The sequence below is a fragment of the Taudactylus pleione genome, unplaced genomic scaffold, assembly GCF_031769625.1.
Source record: "Taudactylus pleione unplaced genomic scaffold, aTauple2 ptg000329l, whole genome shotgun sequence".
NCBI lineage: Eukaryota > Metazoa > Chordata > Amphibia > Anura > Myobatrachidae > Taudactylus > Taudactylus pleione.
This window is the reverse complement of record NW_028284730.1, coordinates 13126647-13141605: the sequence shown is the minus strand read 5'-3', so window position 1 is coordinate 13141605 and position 14959 is coordinate 13126647. Positions and strand designations below refer to the sequence as shown.

At 44.7% G+C, this 14959-nt stretch overlaps 1 protein-coding gene across 1 annotated transcript in view; it reads left to right on the top strand.

Annotated features, from left to right (window-relative positions):
• The window catches only part of BIN3 (bridging integrator 3), a 44051-nt gene that overhangs the window by 10461 nt on the left and 18631 nt on the right, over window positions 1-14959 (top strand). The gene's annotated exons all lie outside the window — the stretch shown is intronic.

Here is a 14959-nt window from a genome sequence, read left to right as displayed (position 1 = left end):
TTTCCAATTATTATTTCAAAGTTTTATATGTCATACGAACTGTACCTGACCCTGCTATTATTTATTATGTACCCATCATTAGCTATATGAGCATAAGAATTTAAACAAGCATAGTCACCACATACTTTATGCTAATTCTTATAATAGATCGATTTTTATAAATTCATGAGATTAATTGCTAAGGGAGCTCGATTAGATATTTTATAAATGAGCACAACAAATCCCTATTCTTTTATTGGAAATATATTAAAAGCTAATTTTTAATTATACTAACAAATCATTTATGTACAAAAGAGTGCCCCACGAAGGAATCGCTATACTGATGATTGGTTTTTCCAATTATTGTTACTTTTTGAGTAGAACTAAACATCCCAGCATGCCCTGCCACAGTTTTGCTATTTGACCATGCTAAAACTCTTGCAGGGCATGCTGGGATATGTAGTTCATCAGCAGCTGGATGGCCGCTTTTTGCCCACCCCTAGGTTAGAGTGTAAACTCATTAAATATTGTGAGAGAGTGACCCATTTTGGACCCAAGGACTGGAAATGGATCAGCCTTCCTTTCTGCTCTTAGCGTGTCTGGCTGTGTGACCGGCCACTGGGCCTGATTCAGAGCCGGACGCTATTTGCGCTCGCTCGTTCAGAAAAAAGGGGTGGCTATTCAAATGAACCGTTCGCTCTTTGCGGTCTGTTCACGCCTCTAGGTCTGAACGAGCGAACAAAACATGCGGTCGTTTTTTAAAAAAATACGCCCCCTGGCCGCTCGCATCCTACGTCATGTCCGCTATTTATTAGATTAATCAAGTACATCGACCAGCGTATGAACTGCTCGCTATTCTTGTGGTTGTTTTTTCCTACCGCAATCTTGCGAGCAGTTCTGACTATAAAATAACCAAGTGACGTGGTCAATGACGCTGCTGTATTATGCACACCCTTAAAACGCCCGTTTTGACCTTTTAAGCACGCCTGCGTTCGGATCTCCTCTCCCCGTTTTCAAGCTTCTTCCCCTGTTACCACCCACATACGCCTCCTCCTGTCACTCAAAATAGCAGGCGTTCGCTATTTAGCGAACAAACGATTTTCGGTCGCACTGACTGGTTCGCGCATACGTATTACGATCCGTATGCATGCGCAGTTGTGCAAACATCGCTCGGAACGAACGAGCGGCCGCTTACGAGCGGCTCTGAATCAGGCCCACTGTACCTGCAGCTTTTATTTGGACAGTGACACTTAACCCTAACTGGGATCTCTATTATAAACTGAGGCTCTGATTCAGAGCCGGACGCTCTGACAGAGCGCTCGCTCTGAATCAGGGCCGTCCTTCGTGAATTTTAGAGCGGCCTCCTGGGGGTGACCATGCACAGCTATAGCGAGCGGCCAGGAAGATGGTCGCGATGGTCAAGACCATCGCGACCATCGGGCTTGCGATGAGACCCTTGTGGTAGGGTCTTGTGGCCGCAAGCCCTGGAGTGCTTTCGGCTCAAACAGAGCCGAGAGCACTCCCACTGACATCACTCGTGATGTCAGTGGGGCTGGCCCCAGTCGGTAGGCGTTCCCACCAAAGGGGGCGTGCTGTCACTCACCATCGACAGCACGCCCCCTTTGGTACGAGACCCGGAGTGACGGCTTGACCATCGCTATCCGGGTCTCGCGCATGCGCACGAGGGTGCCGGCTCCGTCGTGTGCATGCGCACTGGGCCACCATCGACCCGCTTGCGAGCGCTCATTTCTCGCGAGTGGGTCTGAATCAGGCCCTGAGTTCCCTGCCGCTTTGCCCATTACAGAAGTGGAATCCCCAGCAGTACTCCAGCCTGTTATAATTGAGGGGTCCTGTGATCTCCTTGCTCTTCTTCTTTTTTTTTTTCTCTTTTTCTTTTGTATTTGCAGCAATGGTTACAGGAACACATTGGGAGAAAGCTGTATAATGGTTCCTTCAGCTGATTTTTGTGACATATTACAGACTGGGGAAATCATTATTTTGTGTGTGTGTGTGTGTGTGTGTGTGTGTGTGTGTGTGTGTGTGTGTGTGTGACTTTTGTTGACTGGCAGTTCTGCGTGCTTTGTGAATGTTACTTGGGAGCCTAATATAAAGCTCAGCATTGTCCAGTGGGTATGCGTTCAGCATCCTGGCGGTCGGGATGGCGACGCTTACATTACCGGCGCCAGAATACCGACGCCGGTCAGAATCCTGGCGTTGGCATCCCGAACGTTGGGATGCCGAAGGTAAGTAGCTGGGTGGGGAGGGTTGGGGTTAGGCACTAGAGGAAGGGTTAGGTTTAGGGTGCGGGGAGGGGTTAGGTTCAGGCACTAGGGGGGAGGTTAGGGTTAGGCACCAAAGAGGGAGGGTTAGGGTAGGTAGAGGGGGAGGGTTAGCATACCGATCAACAAGTGTCGGGATTCTGACCGCCAGGATCCCGACTGTCGGTATTTCATATCGGTTCCGTCCAGTGCAATAGTTTCTGGACTATTTTATGTCTGTATTCTTTCAGTACCCCCTGATTATCAGGATATTCACACTTCTCATTAATGCTGCCATTTCTCCATGGTCCCAGTTCTCTTTCTGCATCTAACTGTAACTGGGAAAGCTCCTCCATTTGCCACTGCTGCCACCTCCGTCCTGGTTGAGACTAAACACTCTCTGCTTGCCCCAGTGGGAAGGCCGAGCTTCTCTTACTGAGTGTACTAGTGGGGAAACTTAGCCTGAGCTCCCTTCAGTCTTCATTAGTACCAAGTTCAGAATCGGTATGCAATACCGGCGGCCGCATGGCCGGCAGTTCGAATCCCGGCAGCGTCATGCCGACAGAGGAAGAGATCCCGGTAGCGACAGCCCGACAGCGCTGGAAATCCCGATCGTCCCCAGGTAAGTACTAACTAGCCTAACCCTAATCCCCCTCTAAATACCTAACCCTCCCTTCCCCTAGCCTAACCCTCCCGGGGGGGTGCCTAACCCTAACCCCCCCTTCTCCTAGCCTAGCTCTAATCCTCCTGGGGGGTGCCTCGCCCTGTCCCCCCCCGGGAGCCCTAAACCTAACCTTCCCCCCCCCCAGCGGCTGTCCACTCGCGGCGCCCAGCATCCCTTCAATCGGGGTGCCGGTCTCCCGACATAGGGGTAATGACAGGCGTTTAGATTTTAGACGCCTGTCATGTAGCCGGGATTGAGGAGTCGGGAAGCCGGTGGTCGGTATTGCGGCCGCCGGCTTCCTAAACGTATACCATTAAGTTCTTTGCATGTTTGGCGCTTAACTTTGTAGTAAGTGAGACAAAATGTCTATTGTAAGCTTCACCAGGAGTTGAGTATATTTTGTCGACATGCAGCACGTCAACAGTAATCATGTCGACAAAACAATCCTGGTGGTTCAGTGGTGACCTTGTTTGGCGGCTCCTGCGGTGACGACATGATGATAAATACTAGCATCCAGCAGTGAGTGACGACCCTAACCCTTCGCTCCCACAGCCTAACTTTTATATCTACTTGTTCCGTGTCGACATATGAACAGTGTCGACATTATGACTGACGTTGTGATTGTTTTCCATTAATATCAGGTTTCCATTGTTACCGAAAGAAGTCTTATGTTGTATGTAAGAGCTGAATTTGTGATGCACATGATTTTGGTGCTCGTGCCAGTTTATACAACAAGCCTAAGCACAATCATGTTCAGTTGACAGCGAGGTGAAAGGGACTTGGATGGTGCTGGGGTGTTCATAGCTTTCATCAGCACATGTGAGGTGCTGCTCCTGGTATCGCACACTTGGGGGGAAAGGAGTTTGTGTTGTAGGACAAGATATCTACATACACTTCAGTGGGTGCAGATTGTGCATTTGGAGGGGCGGCCAGTATCCCTCTCCCTAAGCGTCTTACCTTACACACCTCTGTGGTGCCAAAGGTTGTCCGCCATGCTCTCAGTAAGATACACATGAGGTTCCCAGGAGCAGTATTTTAGGGGAGATGTATTATAGGAGAACATTTGTAACTGCGGGGGTGGTGCAGAGTGACAGTAGGGAGTACTGTGAGGGAATGAGTGGATATAAGCATGCTGCAAGTAGAGACCTCATAGTCAGGCAACTCTTAAAAATAGAAAGTGGGCATGATGTGCCCCCAGCAATTACTGAATGCGCTGTTTTCCCTATATTTTATTGTTGGTAAATAGCCAGGTACAGCCGGCGCTCGCCTTGGTTTCTCTCTGTTCTGTTCATGGTTGTATGATCAGAATTCTGCTGATATTGTGATTTGGTCAATGCTTGTTATACTTTTCTACCTTACAGCTGGTGGGAGCTGGAAAACGCTCACATAATCTATATGTTTATTAGTTCTAGAACCTGGTCTATTCTTCTCGGTATCGTGAACAAGTTGCACTACTTCATAATGCCAAGTATTTCTGTTGGGGATCTGTGCGGGTCCACGTATTATCATTAAACTGTGTCAGTCTGTGTTTTCTGAGAGTCAGGGGGAATCTGTATGGGATCATAGCCCTTTATCACGGTATAGGTGACCAGAGAGAATTGGGCAGACGCTGAGAAATGATTGGCTGGTGGCCGACCGCTCAGTTACATCCAGGATATGCCAAGATCTTGGCCAGCTGGGCTCGTGGCATGGTCTAGGGACACAGCTTAGCACGTAGAGCCCTTTTTAGTACATATGAGACTTGTATAGCCATGTCATTAACACTGAAAATCTCATGGTCAATAGTTATTGGGTGCTATAGAAAGCAGGGGGTTAACCAAGCCTTCCTCTTGAGATGTTAAAAAGCAATAATATATCTGTATATTTTCCTTGCAGTGGATTGTGCTTTCCACGAGTCCATCTGGAGATCTGTACTGTAAACAAGCTGTGAGTCAGGGCTTCTAAATATACCAATGCATAGCCAGCCTCCAAAAACCGGTCCAGCCACTGCTGCCACCCCATTGGCTGTTTGAGAGCTGGTTGCCATGTGCATATCTACTTTTTTTTTTTCTTCTTAATAATTATTTTTTCTTTTTAATTATCCTCTGCTGCCAGAGAACCCCCTGTGCCAGAACTCTTGCATATCCCACTTGTGGAGACATTAAAGTTTGGTGAGGGAGGATGGGAGCAGAGATGGGTATAAGGAGATACCTGGGGGTATATTTACTAAGGTGCGGGTTTTTAGAAGTGGAGATGTTGCCCATAGCAACCAATCAGATTCTAGCTATTATCTTCTAGAAGGTACTAGATAAATGTTAAGTAGAATCTGAGTGGTTGCTATGGGCAACCCATCTCCACTTCTAAAAACCTGCGCCTTAGTAAATACACCCGCTGGTGAGACCAGATCTTATTGTGAGTAATGAGAGCAAGGTACACGGTTATCAGGTCTGTACTGGGACATTTATAGCTCTGTGTATCTGACAAGGGTCATCTGATATTATGCACTCTCCTAACCTAATCACTATCAGCAGTGACATACTAATGATTGTGCTGAACTATATAGTAATGCTGTTTATTTCAACACAGTTATTGTAAACTGGGCATGATACCATTGCTGTATCACTATAGGTATACTGAACATGCTGCACTGTATAATGATGCTGAGCATCTCTATACACTAATAATGATCACACTGCACTGTATAATGATGCTGAGTATCTCTATACACCGATAATGATCACACTGCACTGTATAATGATGCTGAGTATCTCTATACACCGATAATGATCACACTGCACTGTATAATGATGCTGAGTATCTCTATACACTGATAATGATCACACTGCACTGTATAATGATGCTGAGTATCTCTATACACCGATAATGATCACACTGCACTGTATAATGATGCTCAGTATCTATACACAGATAATGATCACACTGCACTGTATAATGATGCTGAATATCTCTATACACTGATAATGATCACTGTGCACTGTATAATGATGCTGAGTATCTCTATACACTGATAATGATCACACTGCACTGTATAATGATGCTGAGTATCTCTATACACTGATAATGATCACACTGCAGCGTATAATGCTGCTGAGTGTATCTATACACTGATAATGATCACATTGCACTGTATAATGATGCTGAGTATCTCTATACACTGATAATGATCACACTGCACTGTATAATGATGCTGAGTATCTCTATACACTGATAATGATCACACTGCACTGTATAATGATGCTGAGTATCTCTATACACTGATAATGATCACACTGCACTCTATAATGATGCTGAGTCTCTCTATACACTGATAATGATCATACTGCACTGTATAATGATGCTGAGTATCTATACACTGATAATGATCACACTGCACTGTATAATGATGCTGAGTATCTCTATACACTGATAATGATCATACTGCACTGTATAATGATGCTGAGTATCTCTATACACTGATAATGATCACACTGCACTGTATAATGATGCTGAGTATCTCTATACACTGATAATGATCACACTGCAGCGTATAATGCTGCTGAGTGTATCTATACACTGATAATGATCACATTGCACTGTATAATGATGCTGAGTATCTCTATACACTGATAATGATCACACTGCACTGTATAATGATGCTGAGTATCTCTATACACTGATAATGATCACACTGCAGCATATAATGCTGCTGAGTGTATCTATACACTGATAATGATCACATTGCACTGTATAATGATGCTGAGTATCTCTATACACTGATAATGATCACACTGCACTGTATAATGATGCTGAGTATCTCTATACACTGATAATGATCACACTGCACTGTATAATGATGCTGAGTATCTATACACTGATAATGATCACACTGCACTGTATTATGATGTGTTTATAGATTAACATCACATGTGTATTATACACTGATAATGAACCTGCACTATATCACAAGGAAGAGTATCTGTTTATGCTAGTAACAAATTTGCTGATTTGTAGAACTATGCTGAGTATCTTGGTACATGTCTATTAGCCATGAGCTCGAACAGCCTGCAGTATCCACTAATGTTAATAGAGGGTATATTTGTTGTCATTAATAAATGCAGTGAGCAGCCCCATTACCAAGTAGTATAGTGCAGCAAGTAGTGACCTGCCGATGGCTCGCACCATATTCTAGAGTGGCCTAGTGTCTGCGTCTCGCTGAGGGATAGAACCGCTCATTAGTGGTTAGACCTCAGTCTGTTCCTGGCAGCCGCATGTCTTCCTGTTCTACTTCTGCTTTTCCCACTACCCCTTCCTGCTGCTATAACTGGAACGTCTTACCCAAGGTGAGCAAATCTGATGTTTATAGAAAATGTATTTGCAGGTGATGTATGTATGCACAGATCAGCTGTGACATGGGTATTGTGGATCATGCATACGTTATATGTTGCGCATTTAAACATGATATGAATGTCGACTTTCAGCACATCGACACTGACAGACTGTTGACATTGTTAATGTCAACAGACAATTTTAGGTGTAGGCTACATTTAGGGTTAGGATTAGGGTAAACTGACAAGTCAGTGGAAAAACGTATTGCCAACATGCTGATTTGACATTCTGGGGCATATTCAATTAGAAGCGAAAAGTATGTTGCCGGACTTTTCGCCGTCAACGCTAGTTTTGGGTGCGAAAAAGTATCGCGTTTATCCCCGTATTCAATTCCAAATTGGCGAAAACGGGACCTGGCGAAACTGAAATCGGCGAAAAGTTCTGTCCGTTTTGGGGAAATCAGCCTGACACCCCCCAAAAGGTGCACTGACATGGAGGGATCTCTATGGGTACCCCCGAATAGCCCTGCTAAAGGTATGTGGGGTTTTTAAATGTTCTCAATAGGCGCTATTTAGCGTCTTTCAGCAAGTGGTGAAGAATAGCATTTTGCTACTTTTGGGGGGGGGAGATAAGTATTCCCATCAAATTTGGGGTACATGAAAATGGGTGCAAGCATATTTTAAAGTTGCTAAAGTCAAGCATTAAAAAGCGACAAAAACACACCTGCAGCAAACTCCTGCAATTCAAAATATCCCCCCCCCCATACTTCCAGACCTCCCCCCAAAGGCTATTTCACTGGATTTTGAATTTGTGATTTTTTTTTCGCCCACTTTTTCAAAGTGCTTTTTTGGGGTGTCCTTTGTGGGGTTTTTATTATTTTTTTTTTAGGCAGTTAACGTCAGGGGGGGTGTCCAAAGGGTGCAGGGTGGTTCCCACAATATTGCACCCCAAAACCCCAATTCTGCAGTTTTTTTCGCGGGTATTCATAGGTGAAACTTTTTCGCCCATTGCGTTATTGCGCCGGCGAAAAGACGTTACAATTGAATACGGGGATAAGTTGAAACCGCCGAAAATGACGTCATCAGCGAAGCTGACTTTTCGATTCTAATCGAATACGTCCCTTTGTCCATGTCAACATTCTGAATGTCTACTTTTTATACCACACGTAGATAATGTTATAATATAGTGAATTACTCTAGACTGACTTTGTTCGTATCAATGGGGCAATTCGGTTAATCCGAACCAGGGCCCTATATGTGTGTAGTTTGTATATTTTCCCCATGTTTGCATGGGGTTTTCCCAGGAGCTCACATTTCCTCCCACACTCCCAAAACATACTTGTAGGTAAATTGACTGATGACTTAAATGTATTTAAATGTATGTGTATGTATTTAGATGGGAAGCTGCTATGGTCCAGGGACTGATGTGAATCACATATTAGGTCTGTACAGCTCTGTATAAATTTTAATAATGTTGGGTGTATTTTTACCTGAAAATAGCCAGGAACCCCTGCAGGTTGGGGTGCCGTGCCGGGAACCCCTGCAGGTTGGGGTGCCGTGCCGGGAACCCCTGCAGGTTGGGGTGCCGTGCCGGGAACCCCTGCAGGTTGGGGTGCCGGGAACCCCTACAGTTTGGGTTGGGGTGTCGTGCCGGGAACCCCTGCAGTTTGGGTTGAGGTGCCGTGCCGGGAACCCCTGCAGTTTGGGTTGCCGGGAACCCCTGCAGTTTGGGTTGCGGTGCCGTGCCGGGAACCCCTGCATTTTGGGTTGGGGTGCCGTGCCGGGAACCCCTGCAGTTTGGGGTGCCGGGAACCCCTGCAGTTTGGGGTGCCGGGAACCCCTGCAGTTTGGGGTGCCGGGAACCCCTGCAGTTTGGGATGAATAATGTTGTGTTGAGCCTTCTAGTTAGGGTAACTTCATTACATTCCATCTACAAGGACACAGAATTTGAAAATGCTGATACCTCAAATAATCAGAAATCTGTCAGATTCTTTTGGTCATTATAAAGTCTGTTATTTTATAACCTTAATGTAGCATGAGGATACATTTACACATATTGTTGACTTTAGTAGACAAAAATAGATTTTGGCTTTTAACACATTCGTCAATCTAGCCCTATGTTATAACACAGCGTGTCTACTGAGGTAATACTCCTATACATGTGCAGGAGCGAGTAATGAGTCAGAAGCAGTTTTTGGTAACACATGGGAGTACAGCCAGATGTGTGACTTACTTGGATGTTCCACTGTCTTATTCCCCCATATCTGGCATCTCATTACTGAACCTTTCCGGGTATTAGGGCTATACTGGCTCATTGCCAGGAGTGCGGTGGGACATGAGCTAAGGGACACTAATAGGTCTTCCTGTGTTTTTGGCAGCTAAGGGGTGCACGGAAGGGTCCAGTGTGAAGGATAGTGGGGGCTATTTATGACTCTTCCGTGAGTGACGCGGTTTGTGTCCTCCTGTGCTGTAACAATAAACAGGAAGGAGTCCAGGCCACAGCCAGTGATTACCTGCCCATAATTGTGTGGCTTTGTGGGCACAGGCGGAAGGAGGGGGAGAACGAGCCAGGAATAAAGTGATCGGAAGTGTTTGGCCAGCCTGCAGCTTCATGTACACAGGCATAGTGAGACCTGTGACTCCCCTGCCAGCATTTTATACATTCCTCCACCTACTCTGCACACTGTACCCCAATGCACCAGGCTGCTAGAGAATACACAATTTAAATCCGAAGGAATATATTAAGGGGTATATTTACTAAACATTCTAGCTATTATCTTCTAGAAGGTGCTAGATAAATAAGTAGAATGTGATTGGTTGCTATGGGCAACATCTCCACTTTTAAAAACCCGCACTTTAGTAAATAAGAGTGAACAGTACTGTTGGGTATTTTCTTAATGTCAGAGATGCTCAGTTTATTCCAAAAATCAGCCAGAAGTTGCTGAGTGCTTGCCGCTATATTTATGTGAATTTCCTCTACATGTTGCTGACTAGGTTTAATACAGTTGGTAAAAAATTGTTGGTTGTAGAACAGATTAAGACTTACAGCAGGGCTCCACAAATCACGGTTGCCATGGCGACTGAGATTTTAGTCCTGGCGACCCAAGTTTTTCAAAGGTTCCCCCCCCGACACACTCCTTCCCCGCCTGCCGCAAGGAGGCTCCATTTGCCACAGGGAGGTTGAAATTTTCCAAGCGGGCGCCCGACTCCCTGCAGCGTCAGCCGAGGCTCACTCCTGAGCTCTGGCGTCCGGCTCCTCACACGGGCACTATGTGAGAGTGACGTCATGACTTCTCTCCCACAATTACGAGGAGCTTCGGACGCCGGAGCACACTCCTGAGCTCTGGGGTCCGGCTCCCCCCCACGGGCACTCCCCCCATAGTTACGAGGAGCGGCGGTCGGCGCTTAAGGTAAGTATTCTGTTTACTGCTTACTTAGCATGTATAAAACCTTAGTTATCAAATAATCTTTATTTCACAGCATTTATACTAAATGAACGAACTTAAATCTTATCCCTTAAAGCTTATGGAACCTTGTATGTGGATATGTAATGTGTGAGTATGCGGGGTTTGATATAAAGACGCTAGTTAACTTGGAGCAGATGCGTGTGCTTAAAGCTAATGAACAGCGTTTTCATATAGGATCTTATGCATTCGCTAATATGCGATTAGTTACCAGCGCAATTGTGCGTATTAATGTGTGTATGAGAAATGGTGCACTTAAATCTCACTTAAACTAAGTGAACACCTAGCAGTGTGGAATGCTGAGCCTTCTAGTTCCACACGCCCCCCTCTCTCAGCAGCCCCCACCCTTCCCAGGCTCAAAAGTAAAGTACTTTGTTCTCCCAGGCTCTTGTGTAAATGCAAATTAGCACAGCTACAAGACCCAAAACCTAAGATAACACTCTTGGCTTTGAAGGTATTTTTATTGCAGGAAGCCTGCTAATGTAAGGTGTGTATTCGAGCAGGGCCACCTGGAGTGAGAGCAGACGTTATATCCAGGAAGCTTGTCTACACAGGCTAGTTGTCATGTGGCCATTTGCTCTGTTTAGCTAATGCAATATATCCTTTAGGGGAATTATAATAATATACACTTTATCCAGAGCACCCAAACTACATAAAGTCATGAAATGGGCTTTTGGCGAATCGCCGTAACTTATGGCGATGGTCACAGATGCAATCGCATGATGCTAATAGTAATATCGCCACATGTACTAAAGAGTGAGTTTATCTAAAATGGCGCTTAGGCGGCCATTCGCAAGATGGTGTCGCTGCGATTCAATTTTAAACTGATCTTGTCTCATTTTACAGGGGGCATTACTACTGGGGGAAATGTTTACAGGGGCACTACTATTGGGGGCATTACTATTGGGTGCACTGCTACTGGGGGCACTGATACAGGAAGCATTACTTTTGGGAGCTCTATTACAGGGGCTGGTATGGGCAATTTGCAGAATCTGATGACCATTAAAGAGGCATGTGTGGTGATTTGATGGCAGGTGGGGAGGTTGAAGGGCACTGAAAGGGCATGTGTGGTAGTCTATACAAGCTTTCATATATTTTGGTAATGGACGATGGTCTGGCTCCTGAGCTTTTAAGATGGCTCCTACAAATTTGTCGAGCCCTGACTGTCAGGATACATTTATATTCTGTATTGGAGCAGGTGACTCCTGTATGTCACACGATACTGTACATAGAACTGTCCACGCTGGATATTGTCAGCCTGATTTTTAGTTGTTCGCAGGTCTGCATGTGGCCACATCTAGCGAGTTTTAGCAGACTGCGCTATAGCAAATGTGCGCATCTCTGCGTATATCTGGTCGATTCTGACTCTGACCGATCTCGGACGTTTCTCTCCATACGTGAAATGAGTGTTTTCAGGGAGTCAGTTGGGCGGCAACTAGACATACGCACAGAAGAGAATTGTGTCATGCGCCAGAAGCCGGATTTGTGTCCTATTCTGAGTCCTTTGTATACAAAGGTGACGCCTCTTTCAGACTGATCGCGTGCCTAGCATAAGGTGGATGGAAAACATTGGGGCGGTGTGATATGTACAAGCCTTATTAGCATTCCGTTGTCAAAGAGTGCGCGTTCCGAGCTGGGTCACATACGGAGCTGTGGGTCATTTGGAATCATTCCCTATATCCTTTGGGGCGGGGGGAATGGCACTTCCCTTTATACAGGTGTTAGTAACTTTTAGGAAGCTAAACTCTGGAGGCATTGTCCTTGCTGCTGGTTTGTCTCTGGCCCATGATCCTGTCTTTACCCTCCTGTCCAATTTACCCATGTGGTAATAATACACTCTAACTACAATAGCTTGGAACATAGTCGAGGGACAGAGTTCAGCAGGAAAAAATGAAAGCCATAGACAAGTTCCTGAATGTGCTGTTATGCTGTGCAGAGAGTAGCACAACACTGTGTCAGACCTATACAATGTGCATCTGTAATATTAACACACCGCACCACAGTTAGAATGGGATCATTTAGGCCAAGCCCAGTAATCTTCTTAGCATACAGTGAATCCCCAGCATTCCCACTGAGTGATCACATGACACTGGACTCCTTCCACAGTGTAGTCACCCCCGTTCCATACCTGACCTAGCCATTGCTCCAGATTAATGCTGGGTACACACTAGACAATGTTTACCCACATCGGCAGGGACTGGACCTGGCATTGGAGCCAGCATCAGCAAGTGCATACACACATGCCGCTGCGGGGAGCAACGGCCATGCTGCATTCAACAGCATGGCCCTCAATAACGACATCCCCCGGCGACCCTACATGCGGGAGCAGGCATAGTCAGCGCCATAGTGGATACACACTAGACGGTGTGCCTGATATGTCTGTCTGATCCGCCGAAGCGAATTACATATCGTCTAGTATGTACCCAACCTAAGAGATCACATAATGCCCTCACTCTTCAGCCCACAGCTCACCCAGCACCACATTTACATTATGCTCCATTGTATTAGGAAGTATTTTATTATTAACTTTCATTTATATGGTGCCACAAAGTGTCCACAACTCCGTACAATGAAAACAAAATTACAGCCATATAGCAAAATACAAGCATAATTAAAGAGGAGGCACTAAACAAAGAGTAGTTGGTTTTTCTATAAGATAGTATTTGTTAAACCTGAGTACCGTATATTTAATGTAGGAAGCTGCATTACTGGTGTGCCTTACCAGGCATCGCCTAATCACAAATCCATGTCTGTCTTTCTGGGGCAAGATTAGACCCATCGCACGCGCTGTACACAATGCACTATCCAGCCTAAGACAGCGCAATGTGTCATTACAACACCGCGTCGTTCATTGCATCGTACCATCTGCCGTACAAAGCAGCAGCTGGGACGATGTGATGAACGACTGATCAGGCGTACAAACCACACGATATATCATTTCCCTATAAATTGTAAGCTTGAAGCAGGGACCTTTTACCTCTGTCTGTTTGTTATTAACCAGTTTTCTATTAATGTTGTTTTGCTATATAAGAAACTTAATAAATATTGTTCTGATCCACATGGGAACGATATATTGTATAGTGTGTACCCAGCTTTATATTTAGCTTCAGTACATGTGTTCATTCTATTCTGTTTACTTTCACTTTAAGAACAGTTTATACTTTCTACCTGTGGGAAAGGAGTATGACGTGTTATTTTATGTTACATCTCTCATATGTAAATCCGTAGGTAATCAGGGAAACCCAACCTGATCTGTTCCACTGGAAATCTACAATACAAATAAAGGCTATAATTAAACCGCACGTTTATCAGTCTGTTAGTACTTTTATTTATGTATCTTCCTCTTTTTACCCCTTGTTGCTTGTATTACTGTTCCACTCTGTTTTATTATTCTGAATATGAAAGTGTCTGTGCAAACTGTGAAACGCAACAGCATTTAAATGCTGTGTTTGTGTATACAGTATATAGCTACATACGGTGTTTGTATATTTTATATATAATATCTATCTCCATGACCCGGAACTCATGAGGTGTAAGCATAAACCAGCCGGATGCCCTCCACAGTAAACCTCATGTTTACGAGGAGATCTGTAAATATCATCCACAAGGCGGCACTCTGTAGTAAAAAAGACACCAGTCATCTTGGCTCATAATGCACCGTTTCAGCGCTTTGATGCGCGGTTTTGTCATATATGTGTGTGTAAAATATATGTGTGTGTGTGTCAGATCAAGTTTATTTATCTGAGAATCAGTGTAGGGACTGGCCAGATGGGAACGACCGTGAAGCGGTGGTCAGCTTAACAAATTATTGCAATATTTTGGAACCAACATTCCCTATGTTCAAAGGAGTTGCAGTTTGAAAAGCATGTGAGTGCCGAGTTTGTATGATATTTTTTATGTAGATGGTGTGGTAACATGCCAAGGGCTCCCCAGATGGTTGAGTGCCGTGGATTAAGCCTGTCATATGTATGTATGTATGTATGTGTGTGTGTGTGTGTGTGTGTATATATATATATATATATATATATATATATATATATATATATATATGTGTGTGTGTATGTGTATATATATATATATATATATATATATATTGTAGTACACATATTTTACACACTACATATATACAGTGTGTTTGTGTGTGTGTGTGTATATATATATGTAGCAGCCAGACCACCGCCCCTCCCAAAATAATTACAGGAGTGAGTGAGGAGCACAGCTCTGTGTGTTATGCAACTGTTATATACACTATACTAGTCCACAAAATGGTCGCAGTTGAATGGATACAGT